Here is a 12,194-nt window from a genome sequence, read left to right as displayed (position 1 = left end):
GGTGTTTTTGGAGCCGGGGTGGTATGATAGGGTAAAGTCGAACCGACTGAAAAACAAGGCCCACCTAGCCTGTCGTGGATTGAGTCTCTTTGCTTGCTGGAGGTACTCCAGGTTCTTGTGGTCCATCCAGACCAAAAATGGATGTTGCGCTCCCTCCAGCCAGTGCCTCCACTCCTCAAGGGCCAGTTTAACTGCTAGCAGTTCTCGATCCCCCACGTCATACCGGGACTCCGCAGAACTCAGGCAGTGGGAGAAGTATGTGCAGGGGTGCAACCTTCCTTCCGAGTGTTGAGAGAGGACCGGCCCGACGCCGCTGTCCGAGGCGTCTACCTCGACAATGAAGGGTTGTGAAGGGTCCGGGAGGACCAGAATGGGTGCCGTGCAGAAGCAGTGCTTGAGGTCTTTGAACACCTTTTCCGCCTGAGGAGACCAGACATACGATCCACCTGTCCCTTTGGTGAGGTCCGATATGGGCGCTGCTACAGAACTAAAGTTCCTAATAAACTTGTGGTAGAAGTTCGCAAATCCTAAGAACCGCTGAACCTCTTTGACGGACTTGGGGGTGGGCCAGTCCCGGATGGCCAGGGTCTTGGCTGGATCCATCTGGAGTTGGCCTGTCTGTACAATAAAACCCAGAAAGGAGACCTCGGGAACATGAAATTCACATTTCTGGGCCTTAGCAAACAGATTGTTCTGTAGCTGCCTCTGGAGAACCTGGCAGACATGGTGGCGGTGCTTCTGCACGGTCTTGGAAAAGATTAGGACGTCGTTGAGGTAGACAAAAACGTACTGGTTAATCATGTCCCTCAAGACGTCGTTGATTAGTGCCTGAAAAACAGCTGGTGCGTTGGTGAGTCCGAAGGGCATCACCTGGTACTCATAGTGCCCAGACGGGGCATTAAAGGCAGTCTTCCACTCATCTCCCTGTTGGATACGGATGAGGTGGTATGCGTTCCATAAGTCCAATTTGGTGAAGACAGTGGGGTCTTGGAGCAGATCGAACGCTGTGGACATCAGCGGAAGGGGATCGCGGTTGCGTACAGTGATCTTGTTCAGACCCCTGTAATCAATACATGGCCGGAGCCCCCCATCCTTCTTGCCGACAAAGAAGAAGCCGGCACCAGCAGGTGAGGTGGAGGGTCGAATGAACCCAGAGGCCAAGGCATCCTTGATGTACTCCTCCATGGCCTTGCATTCTGGCTGAGAGAGGGAAAACAGTCTGCCACGAGGAGGGGTAGTCCCAGGGAGCAAGTCGATGGCACAGTCGTAGGCACGGTGCGGAGGAAGAACGGCAGCCCTGCTCTTGCTGAAAACTTCCTTGAGATCTCAGTACTCTGTGGGAACTTGAGATAACTCGGTGAGATCAGGAGGCTCGGCAGGAGACACAGGAGAGCTAGAGAGCAGACAAGAGGCATAGCAAGCAGGACCCCACTCCACAACCTGGCTAGTGACCCAGTCTATACGAGGGTTGTGGCGGGTGAGCCAAGGAAGACCTAGAATAACTGGGAACTCTGGTGAAGGAATCAGGTGCAGGGATATTTCTTCCTTGTGACCTTGAGACTGGAGGAAGACTGGAGAAATTACTTGGGTGACTCTTCTGTCACCTAAGGCTTGGTCATCCAGGGCAGACACAGACAGTGGGACTTCAAGAGGAGCAGTCGGGACATTAATACTTTGGGCGAAGTGAACATCCATAAAGTTTCCAGCCGCCCCGGAGTCTAACAAGGCTTGACAAGAGTGGACGGACTCACCCCAGGAGATGGAGACCGGGATGTAGACTCCTTGGCCAGAGAGTTCAGGAGAGAGGGTAGGCCCCGTCACAACCCTCCCTTGGCTGGACGGGGCGGTCCTTTTCCCAAGAGCTCGGGACATGATGCTCGGAAATGGCCAGGCTTGCCACAGTAGATGCAGCACTTGTCCCTCCTCTCCTTCTGCACTCCCTCTCAGCTGCGGAGAGACGAGTACGGCCAACTTGCATGGTCTCTGGACAGTCACTGGAGGAGGTAGGCGGGGTCCAGGTCGAGGCAGTGAGGCTGGGGAAGCTCAGGAGTCGGCGGCGCTCTCTAATCCTGTTGTCAAGACGAGTAGAATGTGAGATCAGAGTTTCGAGGTCACTTGGGCATCCGATAGAGGCCAGGCCGTCTTTGATGGGGTCAGACAAACCATGGTGAAAGGCTGAAACCAGGGCTGCTTCGTTCCATCCGCTGACTGCTGCGAGCGTCCAGAATGCGATGGCGTAGTCCGCGACGCTTCCTTCTTGCCGGATGGACATGAGCTTCCTGGCTGCGTCTTTACTGGTGTCTGCCTGATCGAAGACATGAAGCATCTCCTCCATAAACAACTTGAAATCAGAGCACTCGGGTCCCTGTCTCTGCCAAATGGCTGTTGCCCAAGCTCATGCCTTACCAGCTAACAAGGTTATCACAAAGGCAATCGTGCGGCGATCTGTAGTGTAGGTAGTAGGCTGAAGCTCAAAGGTGAGTTGGCACTGGGTAAGGAACTCCCGGCACTCACCGTGCTTGCCGTCATACCTCTGTGGTGCTTGCCGTCATACCTCTGGGTTCGCGAGGTGAAGGAGACAGCGTGGCAAGAGGCACTGGAGCGGGAGCAGATGGTGGAGCAGGAGCCGGATCAGGAGATGCAGGCAGAGGAGTCAGCTGTGCCAGGGTTTTCCCAATTTACTGAAGCAGTACCTCGTGGCGAGCAAGGGCCTCATGTTGGCTCGTAAGTGTTCATCCATGGTAGCTCCGAAGTGTGTTAAAGAAGCCATAATTCCCTGAAGGTTAGACCGTTGAAGACGCCTCTGCTGAGTCGGTCATGACAGAGTCTTTCTGTTAGGGTTTTGCTGGGATTCAAACCCAGGTCGTTGGTGTGATAATCCAGCAAACCCCCACTAGGCCACCAGGGGGATGACTCAAGTGCAGAGGCATGAGGCGAAAGTAGAGTATAAAAAAAAAAGTTTATTTACACTATTTACAGTCCAATGGAAAAAACAAAAAGAAAATCCAAAAGCTCAGAAGATAAACCAAAATAAAAATATCCAAAGGTAAAATGTCCAAAAACAAAAGGAAAGGCAAAATGCTGAACGTTCAGAAGATCAAAAAGGTACAAAGTCCAAAGAAAGCAAAAATATCAAAACCACAAGGGCACAGGCAAGATACGTGGGACAGAGGAAACTAGCACTAGACAGCATAGCATAAAGACTCCGTGACAAGGGAACAAACAGAGGGGTATTTATACACAAACTAATTAAGGAACAGGGCGGGGCAGGAAACAGGCAATCAAGACAAACACAAAACACAGTGGCGGCTTCTAGAGGCCAAAACAGTCCCAGTCCTAACAATAGGTACAATTAAATCTCTTTATTGTTTAATAGGGTATAAAAATTGGGAACAGTTCAGGGCCTAGGAAAACCATACTGCCCTGACAAAATCTGCAGTATTATTAACACTTCACTTATATTGGTACCGGTACATTCTGTAAATTCTGTCAGTTTAGATGTTGTATTGGTATTTTGAATGCCTGTTTACACTTTATCAAAAGTAAAAGTTTTGACACCTACACTACATTGTGATTTGAGAGATAGATAGGAAATTGTGACCAAATATGGAAAGCTGGTGCAACCAATTATGTCAAGAAAAGTAAGCTATAATAATACACTAACTGAACACTTCTAATAGGAACATGTGTACACCTACTCATTTATGCAGCAATGCAGGGCATAAAATCGTAGATATTGTCATGATGTCAATGTTCTATCAGAATGGAGAAAATATGTAATCTCAGTGATTTTCACCAGGGCATGATTGTTGGTGCCAGATAGACTGGTTTGATTATTTATATAAAATACTGATCTCCTCGGATTTTCATGCACAACAGTCTCTAGAGTTTACTCAGAATGGTGCACTAAATAAAAAAACATCCAGTGAGCGGCAGTTCTGTAGACGGAAATGGCTTGTTGGTGAGAGAGGTCAAAGAAAAATGACCAGACTGGTTTGAGCTGACAGAAGGCTACAGTAACTCAGATCACCATTCTGTACAATTGTGGTGAGCAGAAATGCATCTCAGAATGTACAACACATCAAACCATGAGGCAGATGGGCTATAGCAGCAGAACCCATGTTGGGTTCCATTTCGGTTAGCCAAGAACAGAAAGCTGAGGCTGCAGTGAGGACAGGTTCACCAAACAAATGGACAGTTGAGCACGAGAAAAATGTAGCCTGGTCTAATGCAGCTGAAGTTCTGCTGAGGCACACAGATGGTAGGGTCAGATTTTGGCGCCAACAACATGAATCCATGGACCTGCCTTGTGTCAACAGTCCAGGTTGGTGGAAGTGGTGTAATGGTGTGGGGAATGTTTTCTTGGCACACTTTGTGCCAGTTAATACCAATCACTGTTTGAATGCCATAGACTATCTGAATATTATTGCTGACCATGTACATCCCTTTCATGACCACAAAAATCCCATCTAATGGCTACTTCCCATGTTATAACACACCATGTCATAAATCAAAAGCCGTCTCAAACTCGTTCCATGTGCATGACAATGAGTTTGGTGTTCTTCAGTGATCTTCCCAGTCACTGGATCTGAATCCAAGAGAACACCTTCGGGATGTGGTAGAACAGGAGATTCACAGCATGAAAATGCACCTGGAAATCTGCAGGAACTGTATGATGCCAGCATGTCAACTTGGACCAGAATCTCAAAGGAATGTTTCAAACATCTTGTGGAATTCATGCCATGAAATATTGATGCCATTTTGAGAGCAAAGAGAGGCCTTATCCAGTATTAATACAGTGTTCCTAATAAAGTGTTCTGTGAGTGTGTCAGGAAAATGCAGAGAAAAAAAGATTATGTATCAGAGAGTGATCAGTCACTAAAGTCAGATTCAGAGTTTACTCAGAATGGTTGTCTTGTGGTATTTCTGTGTATTTATATCTACATCCACATTTTTAATTCATTATTTGGGCTGTTTCACAATCAAGGTATACTTTTGGCTCCACAAGAGTCCAAAAATCAAAACTCAGATTTTTGTGTTTCAAGGCTGCCAAAAATGACCTTTTGAGACAGCAATTAACTGTGGAGAATTCCATAGCTACAGGTCATATACTGGGCATAGTACCTGTGGTGAGAAGGCAGCATATAGTCCATCCATCCATTATCCATAACTTCTTATCCTGTGCAGGGTCGTGGGCATGCTGGAGCATATCCCAGCTGACTATGGTCGAGAGGCGAGGTACACCCTGGACAAGTCACCAGGTCATCGCAGGGCTGACACATAGAGACAAACAACCATTCACACCTACAGTCAATTTAGAGCCTCCAATCAGCCTAACCTGCATGTCTATGGACTTTGGGGGAAACTGGAGTACCTGGAGGAAACCCACACAGACACTGGAAACTCCACACAAAAAGGCCCCTGTCGGCCACTGGGCTTGAACCCAAAACCTTCTTGCTGTGAGGTGACAGTGCTAACAACTACACCATTTGCCACCCCACAGCATATAGTGCATTTCTAATATTGACCCACTTTCTTATCATCCACAGGAGTAAGGTATACAAAGTGAAAAACTATTGAAATTGATTTTAAGTACAAATTTTGAAGTACTGTGCAGCAATGTTTGTACATGGTAGTAACCGTAATAACAACTGAAATGGTGATGATCCTTTTGGTTTTCCCAAGAGGACACTTTTTGATTGACATGCATTTCAACCACATGTGAAGCTCTGCTGCAAATGTGTTTCACATCTATTTCAAGTCATATTTGTTTACTGTGCAACAACAGAGTATTCTGCTTCAAAAGAGACATTTTCTTAAAAAAAACTAACCAACCAACCAACCAACCAACCAACCAAAAAAAAACCATTTATAACCTTATCATATGGTGAGTGTTTTCCAGAGAGGACGTTTTTCATGGACAAAGGATACCGTAGGAGGCACTTAGTTTACAAAAAAAAAAAAAATGTAACTTCCATTTAAATGTCTTTCTATTGTGAATGAAAGTATACATTCCAGAGTAAAACATAGTGTTAAAAAATACAATTCTGAATTTAACCATTAAAATCTAAGTGTAATGATTAAAGTAGAATTAAATGAAACTAGAAATCTGCAACTGTAAACAGTTACTAAAATATAGGCTTCACCTATGGTTCCATTATACTGAATACTTGTGGTCATAATATCTTTATAAAGAGTGAGAAATGTGTCAACTGGTTAGTGTATATTATTTGATGCAAGTTGCATGATGAATAAAATGTATAAACACCCACACACACACACATACTGTGTGTATATATATATATATATATATATATATATATATATATATATATATATATATATATATAAACTGTTGAAAATAACTGCATTTACTTTATACTTTTAATTTCAGACAGTGATACTAAGACATTGCAACTACAAAGTACCATATTTCCTCCAAAATTGCCCATGCTCTAATAATAGCTCACCCTTGCTTTTGTTCTTGAATAAAGATAATATAATGAGTTTGGGTATATGTTTGGGGTAGTTGGCGACAGCATGTTATCATCTAAAAGCAGTATTTCTCAGAAGATTTTCCAATTTTGACATTTTTTGACCAGTCAATATTTCTAAAATGTCCACCATTAAAAAAAACTGTCAGATATTATGCTCCCACAAACCATACAAACCTGGTCCATAGTGAGCCACAATGTTTGGCACCATTAAAGTCTCATTCTGTGTTATGTTTTTTCCCCAAATCGAATCCACAATGAAAGTGTCAACGTTCCAAATGTGCCATGTTCTGCATGAGTGACTTCAAATTTGTTTGTCATAACATTTGTACATATGTATCACATATACATATATGGCCATTTGAGTCCAGCTGTAACAGTTTTAGAAATATTACAAAAAGAAAATCTGTAAATTTTGAGTTTAAAATGTTCTGTGACCTTAAAAAATAGGTCAAGGTCATTATAACTTGGCCAGTGTGATTAGGTTACCTTGGGCTACTATCTGGTAAAGTATCATTGTCTGATTCTAAAAAGGTGGTAAATGCAGAAAGAAACAAAGAATAATAGCAAAAACAATAGTCTTCACCTACAGTATGTAACAGGTGAAGCCTAATGACCACAAGGTCAAAACTGAGCCCTCATCTGATTCTTACAAACATATTTATAATAACTTATAAGAGACATTACTGCTGTAGGTAGGGCTGGTGTGTCCCTGTAAAATAAGGTATAAGAAACTCCAGCATATATACTGGGCCTAGTTGCAGGAGTTAGTTGGTGTTGTTCAAAAATGCTAAGGTCACACACGGCTGGTTGATCTGTGAGAACTGTGGCTGGAGGCCTACCATGGCCATTCCGGCAGATTTTGGAGGTGATCTGTCACATAAATTTGGGTGGAGTAAATATGGAAATTAAGTCATGGTAGCTGCAACAGTAGTGACGGAAGACGCCGGTAAATCCAATTGCGGCAGCAATGTATATATGGGCCATATAGTGACATATGGCCTTATGGCAATGATGGCAGTGTGTACGGTTTTCATGACTTTGTTGTTGGTGTCCTTCAGCCTTGTAAGACTATGGGAGTTAATCCTGTATCTCAGGAGGCTTGACTCTATCAAAGTCTCAGGTTGTGTTGTTTCCTCCTTGATCTTCTGTCCTCAGCTGCTTGTCTCAGCTTTTCCTCCCCTCTCTGGAGACCACTCTTCACTTCTTGTTTTCAGTGGTCTCTGTTGCTTGCAGTTTCCTCCCACCTGTGGATGTCCATTTCCAGGAACTTCATGTCCTGCTTGACAACATCCTTGAAGCGGAGGTGGGAGCATCCCTGTGCTCTAGTGCCACAGGTCAGTTCACCGTACAGTAGGTCCTTCGGGATTCTCCCATCTGGCATGCAGTAGACATGGCCAAGCCAGTGGAGGTGATGCTGCTGCAACAGTGTGTATAGAGACTTGGGATCTGGGCATGAGCGACAACATAAGTGTTGGTGATGTAGTCATTCCACTTGATGTCATGGATACATCTCAAGCTCCTCATGTGAAAGGCATTAAGCCTCTTCTCCTGCCAAGAGTAAAGGTACCATGTCTCACTGCCATATAACAGTGTACTGAGGACACAGGCTCTGGACACAATGATCTTAGTGTGGGTTGTCAGCTTGCTGTTATGCCAGACTCTCTTCTTCAGCCTGGTGAATGTCGTTGCTGCTCGTCCTATCCAGCTATTGATCTCCTCGTTCATGGAGAGGGTGTTTGTTGGATCCCAGAGAAGTGAACTTATTTGTCACATCAAGTGTGCAGTTGTTGATGGTGATTGCAGGTGGGCGTTCGACGCCTTACACCATCACTATTGTCTTCTTTAGACTGATGGTCAAGCTGAAGTCTTGGCATGCACGTGAAAAGTTGTCCATGAGTCTCTGCAGTTTTGCTTCGGTGTGAGCTGACAGTGCTGCATCATCTGCAAACAGCATATCCCTGATGAGCACCTCCCTGACCTTGGTCTTGGCCTTGAGTCAGGACAAGCTAAACAGTTTTCCATCAGACCTGGTATGGAGGTAGACTCCATCAGTCGAAATACCAAAAGCGTGCTTCAGTACGACTGCAAAGTATATACCAAACAGGATTGGTGCCAACACACACCCCTGTTTGACTCCATTGCAGATGCTGAATGGCTCGTACAATGAACCATCAAACTGGACAACTCCCATCATGCCTGTGTGAAAGGCCCTCACCATGCTGAGCAGCCTAGGTGGGCATCCAATCTGTTTGAGAATCCTGAACAGGCCATCTTGGCTCACAAGGTCAAATGCTTTTGTAAGGTCAATGAAAACTATGTAGAATGGCTGCCTCTGTTCTCTGCATTTCTCTTGTAGTTGTCAGAGGGAGAAAATCATGTCAGTGGTGGAGCGCCCTAATCTGAAACCACACTGCGATTCAGGATACACCCTGTTGGCAAGTTTCTGCAGTTTGTTCAGGACTATACAGACAAAGACCTTCCCAGTGATGCTCATTGCATCATTGCTATTGTAATTACTTTTGTCCCCTTTGTTTTTGTATAGAGTGACAATGTTGCAGTCTCTCATGTCCTGTGGAACCTCTCCCTCTTCCCTGCATCTACAACCCTGATTCCAAAATAGTTGGGACAAAGTACAAATTGTAAATTAAAGCCGCTAGCAGCCTTGACGGGCCCTCGCACGTGTGGTTCCGCAACCCAGGACATCCCGCCACCCAACAAAACAGTCACATCATATATTCATCAAATGTTCAAAGGTGATGTGCATGTTGCAAATGCCATGACTGCTTGACGGATGAGAGATAGACAGACAAAGACTGTAAGTGTGTGTGTGTGTGTGTGTGTGTGTGTGTTTCTGTGGTGTGAAAATGTACATTTTTATGTACAAAACTATACATGTGTCTCCTCCTTATCTCTATCTCACACTATAATCTTAAGTCATCTTAGCTTTCCTGTGTCTGCAGTGTGTGTACATGCAGAGTTTTATATGTCTGCAACAAAATGCACAATGATGGCAGGTCACTAATATATAGATTTAGGCACTGCCTAAAAGCGGAGCTCCCATCTGTTTCTGGGTTGTAGAATTTTCTTATATCCTAGCCAGTCTCTTTTGTTTTATTTCTTTACTGGCTAGCACTGGCCACTAGGCGGTGTGTATGACTGGTAATTACTAACACTGGCCACTAGGCGGTGTGTATGACTGGTAATTACTAACACTGGCCACTAGGCGGTGTGTATGACTGGTAATTACTAACACTGACCACTAGGCGGTGTGTATGACTGGTGGTACACGTACACGGACAAACCACAAAAAATCGACTTGATCGGTTTACCATTTTTCTTAGGTATGGTGCTCCGCTGGAGCTCCGCTATTATTGTGTGTGCATGTGTGTGTGTGTGTGTGTGTGTGTGTGTGTCTGTTTGTCAGAGGGAGAGAGAGTGTGCTCATAGATGTTGCATGTGCATGTGAGTGCATACTTGTGAGAGAGTGTGTGTATGCATAAATATGCATATGACTGTGAGTGTGTGTATGAGTGTGCACAGAATTGTATATATCATCAGACTCATGATATCCAATATTTTGTAAAGTTTCACATCAATCCATCAATGAATTGACCATTTTTCCCCATTTCCTGCTTGGTCAGATGGTGGCGCTGTGCTAGGCATCAGAATTACACATGTGAATATCATCGCAATCATAATACACAATATTTTGTAAAGTGTCAGATCAATCAGTTAAGACATTGCCAATTTCTGGCACATTTCCTGCTTGGCCAGGTGGTGGCGCTATAACAGGCAGGCCCATTGGACGTCAAGTTATCATAATATCTATTGAAGTAAGAAGTGTCCGACCATACAGTTAATGCACGGTGGCTTTCTGACACATTTCCTGTTTATGTGGCAAGATATTAAAATCATAAGGCCTTTTCAACATATTATAAGATATCAAATCCCTTTGCAATTTAATATCAGTGACATCTTGGCATCACGTATAACAAATTTCACATGAATCTCATGAACCGTCTAGGTGGAGCATGTTAAAATTCATCATGTGTCAAAACACACATATTCAAAACCCTATTCTTTCCTTGGCCAGTTGGTGGCACTATACCAGACAGGCCCATAATGGCTAAAGAGTATCTCATCTCATTATCTCTAGATGCTTCATCCTGTTCGACAGGGCCACAGGCAAGCTGGAGCCTATCCCAGCTGACTACGGGCGAAAGGCGGGGTACACCCTGGACAAGTCGCCAGGTCATCACAGGGCTGACACATAGACACAGACAACCATTCACACTCACATTCACACCTACGGTCAATTTAGAGTCACCAGTTAACCTAACCTGCATGTCTTTGGACTGTGGGGGAAACCGGTGCACCCGGAGGAAACCCACGCGGACACGGGGAGAACATGCAAACTCTGCACAGAAAGGCCCTCGTCGGCCATGGGGCTTGAACCCGGACCTTCTTGCTGTGAGGCGACAGCGCTAACCACTACACCACCGTGCCGCCGGCTAAAGAGTATCAGAATCAGAATCATATTACAAGATATCAAGTTCAACATTCAGCAATATCTTGGCATATTATGTTATAATATTTCAACATATTACAACATATCAAAAATCCCTTAGCAATTCAACTTCAGCAATATCTTGGCATCACGTTTGCCAAGTTTGACATGAATTTGATGAACCGTCTAGGAGGAGTACGTTAGAAATGACCATGTGTAATTTCACTCCAAATGGCCTTATGACATCATCATTCCAAAGTTCTACCCATTCATTTCAATGGGAAATGGAAAAAGGGGCGCGATGAAGTCCCTGGGCCATGCCCGGGGCCAAAAGTCTGTGGCTGAGCACTGATGACAATGACTGATGTGTGTATCGAATTTCATGAGTTTTCGTGCATGGGAAATGCCTCAAATAAGGCCAAACGCGGCATCTCATCTCATTATCTCTAGCCGCTTTATCCTGTTCTACAGGGTCGCAGGCAAGCTGGAGCCTATCCCAGCTGACTATGGGCGAAAGGCGGGGTACACCCTGGACAAGTCGCCAGGTCATCACAGGGCTGACACATAGACACAGACAACCATTCACACTCACATTCACACCTACGGTCAATTTAGAGTCACCAGTTAACCTAACCTGCATGTCTTTGGACTGTGGGGGAAACCGGAGCACCCGGAGGAAACCCACGCGGACACGGGGAGAACATGCAAACTCCGCACAGAAAGGCCCTCGTCGGCCATGGGGCTCGAACCCAGACCTTCTTGCTGTGAGGCAACAGCGCTAACCACTACACCACCGTGCCGCCCCGCCAAACGCGGCATAATAATAATAATAATAATAATAATCCTTCGAAAAACAATAGGGTCTCGCACTGAACGGTGCTCGGGCCCTAATAAAAACAGAATGCAATGATGTGGAAGTTTCAAAATTCCATATTTTAATCAGAATAGAACATTGATGACATATCAAATGTTTAAACTGAGAAAATGCATCATTTAAAGAGAAAAATTAGGTGATTTTAAATTTCATGACAACACCACATCTCAAAAAAGTTGGGACAAAGCCATGTTTACCACTGTGAGACATCCCCTTTTCTCTTTACAACAGTCTGTAAACGTCTGGGGACTGAGGAGACAAGTTGCTCAAGTTTAGGGATAGGAATGTTAACCCATTCTTGTCTAATGTAGGATTC

General features: G+C 44.7%; 1 protein-coding gene across 1 annotated transcript in view; it reads left to right on the top strand.

Moving 5' to 3' along the window:
* si:dkey-112m2.1 (transmembrane protein 132D) overlaps window positions 1-12,194 on the top strand; it is a 424,830-nt gene that overhangs the window by 162,203 nt on the left and 250,433 nt on the right. The window lies entirely within an intron of this gene.

Source organism: Neoarius graeffei, chromosome 12, assembly GCF_027579695.1.
Source record: "Neoarius graeffei isolate fNeoGra1 chromosome 12, fNeoGra1.pri, whole genome shotgun sequence".
Lineage (NCBI taxonomy): Eukaryota > Metazoa > Chordata > Actinopteri > Siluriformes > Ariidae > Neoarius > Neoarius graeffei.
The sequence above is the reverse complement of the archived record's forward strand: the minus strand, read 5'-3'. Positions and strand labels throughout refer to the sequence as shown.